Below are 18,745 nucleotides of genomic sequence, written 5' to 3'. Positions count from 1 at the left end.
GTGTTTGCTTTGCTCGCCCTAAGTTGGCAGTGTATGCCCAGACGTGAGTCCCTTGCTCACTTTGCCACTGTATTCAAGCTAGCCTGGCCGAAGAGGGGTGTTTCCCCGAAACCGGTCCCAGGATGCTTGCTTCCGGTTCAGGGAAGACCTGTCTTGACAGTTCGGGCTGGTCTGTTCCCAAGAGGCACAGGGTCAAGACTGATTTGCATACAGCTGGGTCTGAACTGAGGTGGCAAGGTGAGCTAAAGAACGAAGATGGATTCAACCCATATCTGTGACCGGGGGTGAGTGTTTGAAAAGTTTCAGCACTCCGTCCATCATCTCTTTGTGTTTGCTTTGCTCGCCCTAAGTTGGCTGGGTATGCCCAGAAGTGGGTCCCTTGCTCACTTTGCCACTGGATTCAAGCTAGCCTGGCTGAAGAGGGGTGTTTCCCTGAAACTGGTGCCAGGATGCTTGTTTCCGGTTCAGGGAAGAACTGGCTTGGCAGTTCGGGCTGGACTGTTCCCATGAGGCACAGGGTCAAGACTGATTTGCATATAGCTGGGTCTGAACTGAGGTGGCGAAGTGAGCTAAAGAACAATGATGGAGTCAACCCAGATCTGTGACTGGGGGTGAGTGTTTGAAAGGTTTCAGCACTTCGTCCATCATCTCTTTGTTTTTGCTTTGTTCGCCCTAAGTTGGCAGGGTATGCCCAGAAGTGGGTCCCTTACTCACTTTGCCACTGGATTCAAGCTAGCCTGGCTGAATAGGGGTGTTTCTTCAAAACCAGTCCCAGGATGCTTGTTTCCAGTTCAGGGAAGACCTGGCTTGGCAGTTCGGGCTGGACTGTCCCATGAGGCACAGGGTCAAGACTGATTTGCATGTAGCTGGGTCTGAACTGAGGTGGCAAAGTGAGCTAAAGAACAATGATGGATTCAACCCAAATCTTTGACTGGGGTGAGTGTTTGAAAAGTTTCAGCACTCTGTCCATCATCTCTTTGTGTTTCCTTTGCTCGCCCTAAGTTGGCAGGGTATGCCCAGACGTGGGTACCTTGCTCACTTTACCACTGGATTCAAGCTAGCCTGGCTGAAGAGGGGTGTTTCACCCGAAAACGGTCCTAGGATGCTTGTTTCTGGTTCAGGGAAGACCTGGATTGGCAGTTCGGGTTGGACTGTTCCCATGAGGCACAGGGTCAAGACTGATTTGCATATAGCTGGGTCTGAACTGAGGTGGCGAAGTGAGCTAAAGAACGAAGATGGATTCAACCCAGATATGTGACTGGGGGTGAGTGTTTGAAAATTTTCAGCACTCTGTCCATCATCTCTTTGTGTTTGCTTCGACAACTCACTATGGCCCACAAACAACTTAAGGCCCTTGACATAGATAAAGCGGAATACGACCTCCTCTGCACAAAACAAAAATATTATGCCGGGGCAATAAAGCTGGGTGCCTGTTGGCACAGAATCTGCACGCCCAAGTACAAGGCATGCATGGCAAAGAAACAGGAATTCCATAAATCGAATGGTGCACAGAAAGAGCACCACATCCGCACTGCACAGCCTATAATATCAATTGTATTTAGATCAGGTAATCCATAGTAATCCATTTCAGAGTTCATACAGAGACAACATGATTTCAATCTTAAATACTGAAGAGATGCCCGTCCAAGCTTGTTTATACAGCATGACACAAATCCTATTACATCCTGGGTAACCGTGAAGATATACACCCAATGCATTTCGGGCAAATAGCCCTTCGTCATGGGAAACTACAATGTAAAGAAACAGTCCATCAGATCACAGATAGCATCCTAGGAACACACCAACCTAACCACTTACGATATACAGATAAAAGGATTCCACCATAGACACCAACATTCTGATGTTCTTCTCGATGCATAAAACATCAGACAAGCGAGTTCCACCCCAGTGCAGACAGGTCCTCATCACACTCTTTATGAGCGCCCCAGGTGTAATTCATCCTTTCTGAGCCTACAATAATCCCAAACATGATTCATGCGACCGAAGGTCAACCAAAAATGAAAGAAATACGCGACCCACTAGTTCAAAACATGCTGTGTGTATCAAATCTGTTCAAATTAACAAATATAAAACCCACTGCTTGTGATAGTTACTGCTTTAAGAAAATGTTTTATAAACATAAATACCCACCCAAATTGAAATTACTATCATGCACTGTGATAAAAATTTCTTTTTGGGTGGGCATTTATGTTTTTACAGAAATGCTCACCCAAAAAGCTCATCCACCCAGTAGTTAGAGGCAATGTGCAATGTATTTGCAGTACCCAAAACAGTAAGAAAAGTCAAAACCCAACACAAGAAAAATCCAAAAGCAATTTAGAACAAGCAGCTGCAATGCAATAGGTCTTGCATGTACGCGAGTCTGAGCTATTGGCATTGTAAATGACAATGCCTTTTATTTATGTTTTGGTTTTTAACTGTGAAGACCTCTTGCATTCCAAATGCTTGAAGGCACTACTGAGTTACCCCCTTCTGTCTCCCATGACCCGTGAAGAGCTCCCCATTTGCTATGAGTTAAAAAAACAACTGTGCAGAAGAGACCCTCCTGCACTAAGAGAAACTCATTAAAGAAAATAGTGCTTACAGACTCAAGAAGACGTACCGTGTAACAACCAAAGTGAAAGGACCATTCCTCATGGGAGGTTACAAATGAAGACAAGGCGGTAATAGAGAGGGACTAACAAGCCTAATAATGGATTAGAAGCTGGCATTTACTAAGGACAATGACACAAGCCAATAACAAATATGGGCGGAGAGTGGGCAGTGGTTCAAGTTCATACTCCAATTCAGCATTGCTCGCAGAGCAGAGCATGTGCTGTCCAGGTTCGACCTAAAAACATGCTCATTGAGATACATCTTCATATGAATGAAGGATCCCATTGCTTTCAGCTGTCTGTGGTAGTCTCCATTATGTTGACCAACTGAGTAGGTTTTACTTGACCCCATCGTTCATAGGTATCCTCAGCTTTATCTTAATTAGTAACTTATAGACAGTTATCCTTGACTTTTGGTACATCTTTTTGGACCCGCTATGCCCTACAGAAACAATGTTTACCCCAATATGCTAATTTAATCTTCTAATTGTTTAATTTTAATGTTATATCTACCCCTTTTTTATAATCGATTTGTAAAGGATTTGGAAATGGAATTGTTACACTAAATGCTTCTCTTACCCCTTTTATTGTAAACACGTTTGTACAACTGTTTCACTCAATACCTCTTGCACTCTTTTTTTCTAAATGTTTGGTGTCACGCTCTGAAACTGTTTCAACATAGGTGCCCTCTACTCCTATTGTTACTACGCCTTGGTAAGGGCTCTGAAGGAAGATTTTTCATCCCACTTAACGCCCTGCATGTCAAATAAAATGTTTTCTGTGCAGAAAAAAGACTATGATTTTGAGTCAATTCTTCCAGACAATTTTTACAACCACAAAACCAAATAAGAACTGGAGTTGTAAAGTGCATGTCAACATATCATATGTGTTGTTCCGACGTTTAATTTTAAGCATAGCGTCTTGTGCGTTCTTTGTGGATGTGCCTCCTAATGTGCTTCCATTGCCGCCACAGGCCTGCAGTTTCACTCATCAATTCAGCTGCCACTGGTGCCCGGCTCGGTTAGACGGTTAGACGTCCTCCTTTTGCAATGACCCCTGCATTAGATCTTGTCGGGCGGCCTCTTGACCAACTCTACAGATGATCACACAGCTGAGCTCCTGTACTTGGCGTCTGCTGCTGGTTCACACTGCAGCCACCAGGGGGTGCCGAGGGGTCGATCCTCCATGGCGGAGACAGATCCCTGTATCTGCAGTGGGGTAAGGTGCCAGATGTTGGGGTGTAGTGGCAAAGGTGCCCGTCTAGTGCTGTGCGATGAGATGCTGCTACAGGGGCAAGGTATAGTAATGTGCTGCATTGTATGTAGCTCCAAATGATGAGGTGCCTTGGCAAACAGTGAGGGTATTGTGCCAGGGGAGGAGATGCAGTGCCAGTGGTAGGGAACAGCGCTGCTGGTGGGCTGCAGTGCAGAAGGGTGGCTTTCTCTTCACCGCCGCACCTAGTGTACTAAGCAATTATTGCCACTCTGGGGTTGACTTTGGCTGCCCAAGTGCCAGTCCAGTGGCTCGGGTTGGTTGTACAATGGCAGGAGGCTGTGTGGCTCCTGAGTATGAAATCTCTAGAACCGATTGGCACATGCTCTGAAGGCACTGCTATACCCAGCTGATGGCAGCACGAGGGAGACACATATCCCCTTCCCCAACAGAAACTGTGTCATTTTCTTATTATCTGGGGTGTTCTGGGCAAGGCGCAGTCTGCCCCCTGTGCACTTTGACAGTCTCCAGGGCACCGATTTGCTGCAGTTTCTCCGCCTCCTTTTTTTATAGGAAGGAGCTGGAGATCCTATGACTCCGGACACCACCAGGGCAACAGCTAGGGGCACGATGATGGGACAGACGACCGAGGCACTGATGAGGCTTTGGACATGCATTCACACCGCGTGTTCGCTGTGCACATTTGTTTGCTCTCTACGGCGGGCACATGCTTTTGCATCAATTTTATAGAAAATATATTACCTACTGGCGGTCGCCAGTAGGTAGTTATAGTTAGGACCTATTATCCATTGGAAATCCGCAACATTCTATTTGGAAAAAATTTGGCGCCGGTTGATGAATCGTCACGAAATTTTCAAAACTGGTGGGGCGCTCCGGTCCGCTCCTATCCTGAAAGTCTCGGGGTGATTCATCAAGCAGGGGCCGAGAAAAACGGGGGTATCCCAAAACATGTTTTCCCCATGCAATTTTCCATAGGAACCGTTAATCGCAGCTGCAGCCCAAACCGCTGAAAGGAATTACACGAAATTTGGCAGAGAGGTAGCCCTTGGATCACACTCGTGCCTTTTGGTTACATGGTGTAAATCCGTTCAGCAGTTGCTGAGAAAATCAAAAGTAAAATCATAGATATCTCTGGGCAGAGCCTAATCAAACATCTCATCGTGAGATCTGATTGGCTGTCAGCACTTCATCCGAGAAGTGTTGGCAGCCATCTTGGGACCAATATACATGATAGCACCTCATTAAAAAGCATTGCAGTTAATAGAAGGTTTTAAGAATTTAGTTACATTATAAATCATTTGTTGGTGGTACCATTCTCATTTTAGGAATTGTAGTGTGTTCTAAGGTGATTTTACCATGTGAAAAAGACTTCAGCTGGGATATCATGTATCATGTTTGAGAGAAAACTATTTTCTCATGCTTTTCCCACAGAGGTTTGGAAGGTGATCTATAAGCTAAACTGAGAGCATATTTTCTGTAAATTCACATTATCTTTCTCAGTCATGTGAGAATGAAGTCTGACATTCTCAGTAACAAATCCAACAAGGGCAGAGACTGTCAGTTGATTCCTTTGTGTTCTACTGCGGCTTCCCAGAGTGTTCTAAAGAAAAACTAAAGCGCTAACAGTCCTACTTATGACAAGCGTATGGCACACCTGAAGCCATCTTTATTGGAATAAAGTGGTAACTCTTAAAACATTTAATTTAAAAATGAACAAAATGAGGGGGTTCAGTTTGCCATAGAAAGTATGATTAGTACTGCAGAAAGAAAAATTAGGGCACATTTTGAGTGACTTCTCAAATCTTCTTCTATTTCATTAAAACATTCTGACATGCAGACTGAAACATGCACTTTTAATACCAGCAGCAGACTTCCCTGGTGAGCAGTAGCTTTACTACAGTGATCTAATGAGCAACTAGAGTGCTAACATTCTGAATTTATGGCAAATGTGTGACACATCTGAATGCCTTCTTGATGGAATCAAAGTAAAAAACTGAAAGTATTTCCTACTGAGGAGACTGTAGTAAATGAGGAAATTAGGAAGCTTCATAACAAATAAGTCTCCCAAGATGGCCACCAGAGACAAAAGAGCCCAACTGTAGCACAAATATCACCCAGATGTAGCCCAAGTATAGCCCAATGACAGAATGTCCCAGAGTGTTCTAAAGAACAACTAGAGCGCTAAGAGTCTTACTTATGACAAAAGTATGGCACACCTGAAGCCATCTTGAGTGGAATAAAGTGGTAACACTTAAAACATTTAATTTGCAACGGAACAAAGTGAGGGGGTTCACTTTGCCATAGAAAGTATGATTAGTGCTGCAAAAAAGAAAAATTAGGGCACATTGTGACTTCTCAAATCCTCTTCTATTTCATTAAAAAATTCTGACATGCAGACTGAAACATGCACTTTGAATACCAGCAGCAGACTTCCCTGGTGAGCAGTAGATTTACTACAGTGATCTAATGAGCAACTAGAGTGCTAACATTCAGAATTTATGGAAAATGTGTGACACATCTGAATGCCTTCTTGATGGAACCAAAGTAAACAAGTATTGAAAATGCAATAGGTCTCGCCCTCGTTTAAGTTAAAACAATTCTGTTTGTAATTAGGTGGCTTTTTAGCTGTGCTTTTATTAGTGTTTTTCAAACTTTCATGTACAGAACTTGCATATGTATGCATATATGTATATGTATGCATGCATTTATATTTGTATTTATATAGATATGCAGATTACATATATGTTTATATATGTATGTATATATATAAATATACACATACATATATATAAATGCATATATATATGTGCATATGTGTGCGTGTACAGAGAGGTAGAGGTGTAGAGGTGTAGAGGTAGAGGTGTAGAGGTGTAGAGGTAGAGGTGTAGAGGTAGAGAGGTAGAGGTAGAGAGGTAGAAGTGTAGAGAGGTAGAGGTATAGACAGGTAGAGAGTAGTAGAGAGAGGTAGAGAGAGGTAGAGAGTAGAGAGTAGAGAGTGTGTAGTAGAGAGTAGTAGAGAGTTGTAGAGAGAGTAGCAGAGAGTGAGTAGTAGAGTGAGTAGTACAGAGTGAGTAGTAGAGAGTGAGTAGTAGAGAAGAGTAGAGAGTGAGTAGTAGAGTGAGTAGTAGAGAGTAGTAGAGAGTGAGTTGTAGAGAGTAGTAGAGAGTGAGTAGTAGAGAGTGAGTAGTAGAGAGTGAGTAGCAGAGAGAGAGTAGCAGAGAGTGAGTAGTAGAGTGAGTAGTAGAGAGTAGTAGAGAGAGAGTAGTAGAGAGTGAGTAATAGAGTGAGTAGTAGAGAGTGAGTAGTAGAGAGTAGTAGAGAGAGAGTAGTAGAGAGTGAGTGGTAGGCAGTAGTAGAGAATGAGTAGTACAGAGTTGTAGAGACTGAGTTGTAGAGAGTGAGTAGTAGAGAGTGAGTAGTAGAGAGTTAGTAGTAGAGAGTAGTAGAGAGTGAGTAGCAGAGAGAAAGTAGTAGAGAGTAGTAGAATAGTAGAGAGTGAGTAGTAAAGTGAGTAGTAGAGAGTAGTAGAGAACGAGTAGTAGAGTGAGTAGTGGAGAGTGGATAGTAGAGAGTAGTAGAGAGTGAGTAGTAGAGAGTGAGTAGTAGAGAGTAATAGTAGAGAGTGAGTAGTAAAGAGAGAGTAGTAGAGAGTGAGTAGTAGAGTAGTTGAGTGAGAAGTAGAGAGTGAGTAGTAGAAAGAGAGTAGTAGAGAGTGAGTAGTAGAGTAGTAGAGAGTGAGTGGTAGAGAGTAGTAGAGTTTAGTAGAGTGAGTAGTAGATAGTAGTAGAGAGTGAGTAGTAGAGTGAGTAGTAGAGAGTAGAAGTAGAGAGTGAGTAGTAGAGAGTGAGTAGTAGATAGTAGTAGCGAGTGAGTAGCAGAGAGTGAGTAGTAGAGAGAGTAGTAGAGAGTAGTAGAGAGTGAGTAGTAGAGAGTGAATAGTAGAGAGTGAGTAGTAGAGAGTAGTAGAGTGAGTAGTAGAGAGTAGTAGAGTTTAGTAGAGTGAGTAGTAGATAGTAGTAGAGAGTGAGTAGTAGAGTGAGTAGTAGAGAGTAGAAGTAGAGAGTGAGTAGTAGAGAGTGAGTAGTAGATAGTAGTAGCGAGTGAGTAGCAGAGAGTGAGTAGTAGAGAGAGTAGTAGAGAGTAGTAGAGAGTGAGTAGTAGAGAGTGAATAGTAGAGAGTGAGTAGTAGAGAGTAGTAGAGAGTGAGTAGTAGAGAGTAGTAGAGTGAGTAGTAGAGAGTAGTAGAGTGAGTAGTAGAGAGTGAGAAGTTGTGAGTAGTAGATTAGTAGAAAGTGAGTAGTAGAGAGTAGTAGAGAGTGAGTAGTAGAGAGAAAGTAGTAGAGAGTGAGTAGTAGAGTAGTAGAGAGAAGTCAGTCAGTGTCAGTCAGTGTCAGTTAGTCAGTCAGTGTCAGTCAGGTAGTCAGTGTCAGTCAGTGTCAGTCAGTCAGTCAGTGTAAGTCAGTCAGTGTCAGTCAATCAGAGTCAGTCAGTCAGTCAGTGTTAGTCAGTCAGTGTCAGTCAATCAGTGTCAGTCAGTGTCAGTCAGTGTCAGTCAATCAGTGTCAGTCAGTGTCAATCAGTCAGTGTCAGTGACTCGGAGTCAGCTAGAGCAGCTCTGCTGACCTGGTTCTCTGGCTCTAAAGCAGCCCTGCTGACCTGGTTCTCTGGCTCTAAAGCAGCTCTGCTGACCTGGTTCTCTCCCTCTAAAGCAGCTCTGCTGACCTGGTGTCTCTGGCTCTACAGCAGGTCTGCTGACCTGGTTCTCTGGCTCTAGAGCCGCTCTGCTGACCTAGTTCTTAGGCTACAGAGCAGCTCTGCTGATCTGGTTCTCTGGCTCTACAACAGCTCTGCTGACCTGGTTCTCTGGCTCTAAATCAGCTCTGCTGACCTGGTTCTATTGCTCTAAAGCAGTTCTGCTGACATGGTTCTCTGGCTCTAGAGCAGCTCTGCTGACCTGGTTCTCTCTCTCTAGAGCAGCTCTGCTGACCTGGTTCTCTCCCTCTAAAGCAGCTCTGCTGACCAGGTTCTATGGCTCTAAAGCAGTTCTGCTGACCTGGTTCTCTGGCTCTAGAGCAGCTCTGCTGACCTGGTCCCTTGGCTCTAAAGCAGCTCTGCTGACCTGGTCCCTTGGCTCTAAAGCAGCTCTGCTGACCTGGTTCTCTCCCTCTAAAGCATCTCTGCTGACCTGGTTCTTTTGCTCTAAAGGAGCTCTACTGACCTGGTTTCTCTGGCTCTACAGCAGCTCTGCTGATCTGGTTCTCTGGCTCTAGAGCAGCTCTGCTGGCCTGGCTCTTAGGCTCTAGAGCAGCTCTGCTGACCTGGTTCTCTGGCTCTAAATCAGCTCTGCTGACCTGGTTCTATGGCTCTAAAGCAGCTCTGCTGACCTGGTTCTCTAGCTCTTGAGCAGCTCTGCTGACCTGGTTCTCTGGCTCTAAAGCAGCTCTGCTAACCTGGTTCTCTCCCTCTAAATCAGCTCTGCTGACCTGGTTCTCTGCCTCTAGAGCAGCTCTGCTGACTTGGTTATCTGGCTCTAGAGCCGCTCTGCTGACCTGGTTCCTAGGCTCTAGAGCAGCTCTGCTGACCTGGCTTTCTGGCTCTAAAGCAGCTCTGCTGACCTAGTTCTATGGCTCTAAAGCAGCTCTACTGACTTGGTTCTCTGGCTCTTTAGCAGCTCTGCTGACCTCGTTCTCTGGCTCTAAAGCAGCTCTGCTGTCTTGTTTCTCTTGCTCTAAAGCAGCTCTGCTGACCTGGTTCTCTCACTCTAAAGCAGCTCTGCTGACCTGGTTTCTCTGGCTCTACAGCAGCTCTGCTGACCTGGTTCTCTGGTTCTAGAGTAGCTCTGCTAACCTAGTTCGTAGGTTCTAGAGCAGCTCTGCTGACCTCAATCTCTGGCTCTACAACAGCTCTGCTGACCTGGTTCTCTGGCTCTAAAGCAGCTTTGTTGACCAGGTTCTATGGCTCTAAAGCAGTTCTGCTGACCTGGTTCTCTGGCTCTAGAGCTGCTCTGCTGACCTGGTTCCTTGGCTCTAAAGCAGCTCTGCTGAACTGGTTCTCTCCCTCTAAAGCAGCTCTGCTGACCTGGTTCTCTCGCTCTAAAGCAGCTCTACTGCCCTGGTTTCTCTGGCTCTACAGCAGCTCTGCTGACCTGGTTCTCTCCCTCTAAAGCAGCTCTGCTGACCTGGTTCTCTCGCTCTAAAGCAGCTCTACTGACCTGGTTTCTCTGGCTCTACAGCAGCTCTGCTGACCTGGTTCTCTGGCTCTAAAGCAGCTCTGCTGACCTGGTTGTATGACTCTAAAGCAGCTCTGCTGTCTTGGTTCTCTGGCTTTAGAGCAGCTCTGCTGACCTGGTGCTTAGGCTCTACAGCAGCTCTGCTGACCTGGTTTTCTGGCTCTAAAGCAGCTCTGCTGACCTAGTTCTCTGCTTCTAGAGCAGCTCTGCTGACCTGGTTCTATGGCTCTAAAGCATCTCTGATGACCTGGTTCTCTGCCTCTAGAGCAGCTCTGCTGACCTGGTTCTATGGCTCTAAAGCAGCTCTGCTGTCCTGGTTCTCTGCCTCTAGAGCAGCTCTGCTGACCTGGTTCTCTGGCTCTAAAGCAGCTCTGTTGCACAGCGTACGCGGATCCTTCACAACTTTTCTAAAATGGCGGCTAGAATCCACGCACCCACCATGATGTGTACGCTTTGACTGCGTGACTCCGAAAAAAAATGTGAATTTTTTTTTTTAAGAAAATAATAGAAATATATTAAAATAAAAAATGAAAATAAAAAAATTAATCAATATTTCAGTTTGAATGTTTTTTTTTAAAAATTGGGAACAATTTTCAGAAAAATATATAATGTTATTTAATGAATAAAATATTTATAAATAAACAGTTAAAAAAACTGTAGAAAATCAGTATAAAAAAATAGGTATAACTACTATCACACTTAAAAATTAGCATTTAAAAAACCTTTGAAATTCACTTTAAAAAATCATAGGTTTCAGAGACGTTATAGTTAGAAATTAGCATTTAAAAAAGCTTTGAAATTCACAGAAAAAACCATAGGTTTCAGAGACGTTATAGTTAGAAATTAGCATTTAAAAAACCTTAGATATTCACAGAAAAAACCATAGGTTTCAGGGGTGTTATAGTTAGCTGGCCATTTCACTCGTACAAAACCATAGAAATTCCTCCGTTATAGTTAGTTCTGATAACTATGAATAAAAGAACAAATATGCGACTGACCAAGGTTCTGCACCTCAATTTCATCAATGAACAGTTAAATAAAATGTCTGTGCAATCTCATCCGGAGTGTGCCACACTTATACTCCACTGGAAACCAGATAGAAAAGTTCAAAAATAGGGACGGTGCACCAGAATGAAGTCCAATAATCCCAGATGTACTCCAAAATATATTCTTTATTTTCGATTTAAAAAGTTTGGACATCCGCCAATGCGTTTCGTTCCAAATGGAACTTTGTCAGGGCAAAGATTTCTATATCTGGTATCACTTAAACAATATCCAACAATCCGTGGGTTCCTCACGAATTGTCATTTGATATGTGTCTCGAATTTCTTTAAAGGACTTGGTTCTTCATATATCTCAACAAAGTCTCAACAAGATACGACCAGGGTCGCGTATCAATATAGTAATTATAGGTCCTCGTCAATGTTGACTTCGCACCGTATGTCCCGTAATCCGACTATCGGTTCTGCTAACAATAACTTGCGCGCCCGCAATGCACTGCTGATGATGTCACATATTGCATCACTCATGACATGGTCAGTGACATCACTGATGACATCTCAAATGACATCACTGATGACATCATCCACATGACAATCTGATACACCTCATCTTACACCAGTATAACCTTTCATCACTCACTGTAAAATACAGAGTACCATATTTGAAACCATTGACACACTAATACCAGTTACTACATACCCACTCACTGATTCCTAAGTCTACACACACAACTCCCAATTCAACAACAGAATCATTTATACATGCAGTCACTAATTAATAGAACACTATCAAATGCACTTATACACATATATAGACATTGACACATCAGCAGTCATCTTAGTCGGTTATGCAGTAACCCTGGGCGTAGTTCGCGTAGTCGCGCTTCTCAAAGCTACGCAAAGATGTACTTGCACTATGCGAGCTACGCGTAGCTTCGCGAGCTTGCGTAGTTGCTTGGGGCGCCCGTTTCTTGTTCGGGAGTGCGGTAAGCGTGTTCAGGGAGCTGTTTGCATGCTCGGGGGATATATCTCGCGATCTTACTCATGCGGTCGCCAATGGGCGCGGCCATCTTGTTTTTCAATTGTCCTGCCCGCTCGCGATGCCTTATTTCCCGTTCCGGGTCACGGATAGCGTGTTCGCGATGTGCATTGACATGTTAGGGAGTGCATTTTACTTGTTCGCGATAAATAGTGCATGTTCGCGAGAAATATCGCGCAAACTTACCCACGCGGTCGCGAATGGGCGCGGCCATCTTGTTTTTCACTCTATGCTATGGTTCTGGGCCTACTTTTCTGTCCTCCCTTTATCTTTGCAATCCTTTGTATTTAAAGCATGTTTTCTGACTTTTTTTAGTTATCATCTGTCTCTCTCTTTGCCTAAGTTTATATTTTGCATTTTATTTTTACTTTTACTGTGTTTTTTTACTTTTATAAAGTTCTTTCTTTCTTCTTCCCCCTAACTTTTTTTTCCCCTTCTAACTTTTCATTTCCGCCTCCCACCCACTCCAGAACCATGGCCAAGGGCGCAGCTAGTGCCAAGGGCAAGGGACCTGCAGGAGCAGCAGACAAGGGCCGCCTGCCTTGCGGCAGAATGCGTCCTGCAGGGGTGCAGGCCCGGCAACTGTTTGGGGAGGAGGAGGTGGCCGCCCTTGTTTTTTTCATCCATTGCCACCTCCCCTTGACCTTGGCAGCAGGCGGCAGGCCCGGCTCCAGGTACGCTAGCCAGGAGCGGCACCGTCGGTGGGCGAAGGTGCGCCGGGCAGTGTTCTGGTGCTCTGGGGTCCGGCGCACCCATAATCAGCTAGCCCACCGGTGGTCCGACATCCTGGACTGGGAGCAGGACCTGTTGGACCTGCTAGGTGTTGAGGTCATCGGGTTTGGTGAGTAACTTATTGTGTATAAATTAAATTTGACGAACAACAAGATTTCTGCTGCGTGCTACGCGTTGCTGGTAAATTATGTTCCAAAAAGCAAAATCTTCTTTGATTTAAGGACCCAGGTGCTCGGTGGTACTCTTACTTGTTTGCAACTTAGTTTACGCTAGCTTGTGCTGATTATGTAAGAGTTTATTTTACAGAACTGGAGTTAGGTAATGCGATTTGCTAGAGAGACTCTAGTCCTTCCATTGTCCTACTGTGAAATAGTGGTGGATGGATATTGGATACTAGGTTTAGTTTGTTAGTATTAGTTAATAATTGTTTTATGCGGTCTGCGTGCCGCCTCCTCTGTCACTGAGTGCTGCTTACCCCAGTCCTCCGTAGAACCTTTTGTACTTTGTTTAGTGAGTGGTAGGCTTAGCATGGTCAGTCAGTAGCAGAACTAGATCAGAATCATGCAACCAACCCACAATTTGTTGTATGTATGTATGCACAAATGTATGCATATGTCCTCCATCTCATCTATGCATTTGATGGCTGAAAAAAATGGAAATGCAGACTTAGTGAACAATTGGCCCGTCTGGAATAGGTGGTGTAGGTCAGGTGGTACTTACTAGGCTTCTTTAGTATTTGTAATCAGAATGATTATGGAACACTGGAGTGTTCATAAATAAGTAGACGATCCGTGAATGCAGGAAGAAGCCAGTAGTTGATCCATCTGATTAGATAGTTCAATTTTATTGCAATAGTTGTTTCCTAAAATGTTGTTTGACTTATTTTTCCAAATGATTAATTATTATTTGTTTCACAGCACTCCTTAATGTTTGTCTTTTTTTAAATTATATTTTACATGATCATCAGCACCACCCAGGGGCAAGAAAACGGGTTAGGAGTCGGCGGGGGAACCACAGGACCGCTCCTCTACCGAGGCTCCTGCTGCTGGCCCCAGTAAGTCCTCCAGTGGTTATATTGACATTTATATTTCCCTAACTTTTACTGCATCATTTTTTTTCGAACTATAAATTATGGTTCCACTTTCTAATTCTATTTTTTACAAAAGCTTACTTCTTTGACCTTGAATATCTGTTTCCAAATTCTGTTTATCCCTGCCTCTAACTAAGTTGCTTCTAACTGCCTCTGCTATGACTCTCTGTACTACTACTACTACTACTATTATTATTATTACTCCGTCTGTAGCGAAGCTTGCACAGTTCCCCACTCTTTATTGAAGGTTTTCTTTGGAATAATAAAACTCTGATTGACCAATAGCTCTAGGCACTGTGTCCTGTTCTTTGGGTTGTCCTCTTCTAGTCTTCTGAATGTTGAGGCGTTGACAATTACCACAAACAAAATGGCCAACCAGATATTTGACTAGTATTTTGGATCAGATAGTACATGATACTATTATTGTAGTAGTGATTCTGCAGAGCCACATACAGAACTATGCACAACAAAATAGGATGTTGGTGATGGGAGGTTGGACCTTACTGATCACACCTCAGTCCAAAGAACCCACGATCCCCTGACCGACTAGCTATAGTGTCCGACCCCCCCACGAAGAAGATACACAATGTTGATGATGACTGAGACAGACAACCCAGAACATAATAACACCATTTTGCTTACTCACTTGTGTAAGTACACCCCACCACACCAAATACCACAGAGTCAATGTTTAAGTTCAAAAGGTTTATTTGAAACAAGTAACAAACTCTGTACATCGTTAATATGAAATTGAATTTACTACAGCCATAGTCAATAAGCCAGCAAAAAGCCTAAGATTAAAACAGTAAACATTTACAAGTGCATGACAACAAGAACAAGAGACAAGATCTTTTGAATTCTGGAAGACCCTTCACCGTAGAACGTATAAATACTGGTTATATCATCGTGCATCATAATAAGCTCTGTAAATCTCTGGTTTGTAGAAGGGAATCTTCCGCCTATTATATGAGAAAAATGCTGCGCGTTAGCCGTTAGATAGTATACTGGTGAATGCAAGCATTTTGCAGTGATGACAAAAAGTGTAACATGTGAAGTACTGGGTATTTTAAGCCCAGCGGTGCAGGGGAACACACCCTATGACTTCGGGGTTCTTCCTGTTTCAGACCTACAGAAACACAGAGTCTTCTGGGTGAAGTCAAAGATCAGTTTATTGGCTGCAGACCAATTACAGGTATCCTAGAAGTACAACAGCGTGTATGTTCTCAGGAGACTGCTGAAAATCATAGAAACGGGCTTCTTCTTAAATACAGAATATCCTGCCTCAGGCATACATTCCTTAGTTTACGATATGGCCATTACATGTATACATTTCAAACGAAAAGGCAGAGTCATGATGGCCATCCCACATTCCAGTTAAGCCAGCCCGTAATTATTTACACAGCAAGGTTCAGATCCCACATCAGATATCGATAGGCCCCAATAAACATGAGCATCTCCTGTTTGGGGAACAAGCCATAAAGCAGGAACAGTCAGATGCGAAAGAGATTAGCTGGAGGCTCGTGTAGGATGAAAAGACTTTATGGTGTGTCAAGCCCTGATGCTAATCACAGGTGGCCAGAGGACGGGGAACTCGTGAGACCAGTTTGACCTGGGGCAGCGGAGCCAAGCTGCACAGGTCATAGAAAAGTCAAAGAAAGGCACATGTGCTCTAAAAGGCCCGTATTCGCTTCATGCTATATAGCCTATGTGAGGGCAACCATAAGATGGCCACCGATACAAAATGGAACCCACGTAGTGATGTGAAATAGCGTATACACAGTGCATTCATAGCTAAAACGTTACAAAAAGCACTTGTACATACCGCATTAACCATTCGCGGTTCACTAATACTGGGATAGACAGGGGTAGGGCCCTGCCTCCTACGCAGTCCCAAATTCTAAAGTACGACAGACCCTCCTTTTGCCCTTACATAGGCAATAACTATACTCATTTAAATCCGAGTCTAGGTCAATATTTACAAAGTCATGGAGATGTTGCTGTAGCATCATCCTATTACTTAGCTCGTCCCTCGATACAGGTTTCCTTACACATAATGTAGCACAGAGGCCACATATCGCAGGAGCACACTGTATGCACAGACAGAACAGGAAAAGGATGGCTAAGATCATTCCAATGACCATCAGAACTTTCCAACCCCAGGCAGATATCAGTTCCCAGAACCACCCCACCAGTGACCAATCTCCTTTATCCACGTGTATGGACTCAGATATTTTATGCAGTTTGAAGATGGCTTGATAAACTGTTGGAGCGTTGTCTGGTATGAAAATGCAACAACTGGATTGGATAACCTTACATACCCCACCACGGTCTGCAAGTATGACGTCTAGAACCATGCGGTTCTGCAAAGTCATGAGGCGATCCGCTTGGAGCTCAGCTGTCAAATTACCAAGGGCACCAGCCGTAACATTAACAGTGGATTCAACCACACGAGTCAGTTGTCTCAGGTTCCTACTATTGACCATAGGTCCCCAAAACGGCAGGAAACCCAAAAAGAAATCTCCCGCTTCCTGACAGGCAGTATCTTCCTTACTAATCACGCCTCTCACAACTCTGGTCTTGTGATAGTCAGAGGCGGCAGTAAATGTTGGCGGTAGCAGATTTGCAATATAACATGTGCCCGAGAAGTCAGGGGGCAACCATGTATATGCTCGGTCGTGGCAGATAAAATATGTACCCTTGGCAGCCAAAAACGCAGGGGAAAACTGTGACGGAAAAGTGTACGTTTCAGTACAGTCACTTCTTCCCAGTTGAGCTCTAGGATTCTGACCATTACCTTGCAAACAGAACCGACCTATGTGGGGTACGACCCAGATTGGGGATGAGATTTTTCGCTGTCTTTCACCTAGACTAATGCTATACCCCGTCGCGTTCCACCCTACATAAGCTCTCAACTCTTCTTTAGGAATGGATGAGTATGCATCGATATCTCTGCTCATATCGGCAACTCCTTTCATTAAAGCTTTATTGTTTGTGCTAGGTCTGATGGAACGCGGTTGTCGCGGGGAGTACGCGTCTAGTGCATAGAGAAACATGGTCTGGAATGCCCATGACGATCCATTGTAACTATACGGCAGCACTAGATAGGGAATACCCTTGTTAATGGTATGTGGCATTAAACCACACACCCAACAATTTGTTGTATTCATGACTAGTTGGTGCTGGTGCAGGAGCTGGATAAACGAGTTGTTTACAAATTCAGACCATCTAGCTTGTTCATGTTCAGGCAGAGGGTGAAAAGAGTGTGAGGTGATAGTAGGAGGAGGTATAGGCTGTACAGTGGGTGCAATGGGCTCTTGAGAGGAGAAGAATACAAATCCTACAGAAAACACTATCATACTACATAATACAAACAGGCATAAAAATACAAAACGTTTGCGCTTCATTATTTTACACATTCTTGTTTTAAAGTTCATTTCCTCAGCGGGTCTCTCCATCTCGAAAAACTCCATCCTCTAATCGTGCCGCTCGCGGCGGGTGAGTATCTTCTGCTAAGGAGTACGCCTGTCAGTCCAGGGAACGCCCTAGACCAACCAGAACCGTCGACCTAACGTCTCCGGCCTGTACCCCAAAGTCTTGGCACCGCGACCCTGCGGCTGAACCCGGATGGTGGTTCGAAAAACAAAAATCAAGAAAGTGCTTCAGATGGGAGAGCTCTGGTTATCAAAAAAGAAAAAGAAAAAGAAAAAGAATATTTATTTGTCCATAGGCCTTGGTCTTAGATTGTAATGGAGACGGCCAGGTACTGTTTGATCTTGGAACAAGAGTTCAGGCTCTGTAGTGTCCAATCGAATTGACGGTGGCACAGCTTCTTGCAAAATATCATCACTTTCCTGCGCTGAAGTTGTGCCTTTTATGCGTGCATCACTGAACGGCACAAAACGAGGTACAGTGTCTGTTTCAGTGTCAGCGATACCCTCCTGGACCCACTGGTCATACGGCAGAGGCGAAGGGATCCTCTTCACGTGGGCGCCGTGGATCCAGTTCCTTTTCCCCTTCACTCGAACAGCTGATCTTGTAGACAGTAGCACGAGATGAGGGCCAATCCAGCGGGGCTCATCGTTGGTTTTCCGCTGGAAGTTTTTCACAAGGACCCACGTGCCAGGTTCGATAGGGTGTCCAGGAGCTTCAGAAGCCGGGGGGAGAGTATCATGCACCTGCTGGTGTAAAACACGCAGTTTAACTGTCAAATCATACAAGTAATCAAGCAGTACTGGGTGTTCGATTTCACTGAATTTCGTCGGTCTTGGCACACCCCATACATTGTCCGGGCGGCCAAAAACGACCTCGTAGGGACTAAGTCCCACTCGTGAATGCACGGTCATTCTGGTGGACAGGAGTGCTAGAGGCAGAGCGTCAGGCCATTTAAGACCTGAGCTCGCTTGGATTTTGGCCAGTTTGAGTTTTAGAGCGCCATTGTAGCGTTCTACTAATCCAGCTGATTGGGGGTGATTCGCAGCGTGAAATTTCTGCTTAATACCTAGTCCCTCACACACATTCTTCATCACCTGGCCCACAAACTCACTCCCATTATCACTCCACACCATTCTTGGCATTCCAAACCTATGGAAAAATTCCTTCACAATGGCTTTGGCTGTGGATAGAGCAGTGTTATCTTTTAGAGGATAGGCCTCTATCCATTTTGAGAAAGCGCAAACAACCACCAATACATATTTCAGGTTGTTGCACCTCTCCATGTGGATAAAATCCAACTGCAAAATTTCAAATGGATATGATGGAGGCGCAAAATGACCAGCTGGAGTTGGGGTTCCCCTACCAGGGTTGTAT

This window comes from Triturus cristatus, chromosome 7, assembly GCF_964204655.1.
Source record: "Triturus cristatus chromosome 7, aTriCri1.1, whole genome shotgun sequence".
In the NCBI taxonomy this organism is placed as follows: domain Eukaryota; kingdom Metazoa; phylum Chordata; class Amphibia; order Caudata; family Salamandridae; genus Triturus; species Triturus cristatus.
The sequence above is the reverse complement of the archived record's forward strand: the minus strand, read 5'-3'. Positions refer to the sequence as shown.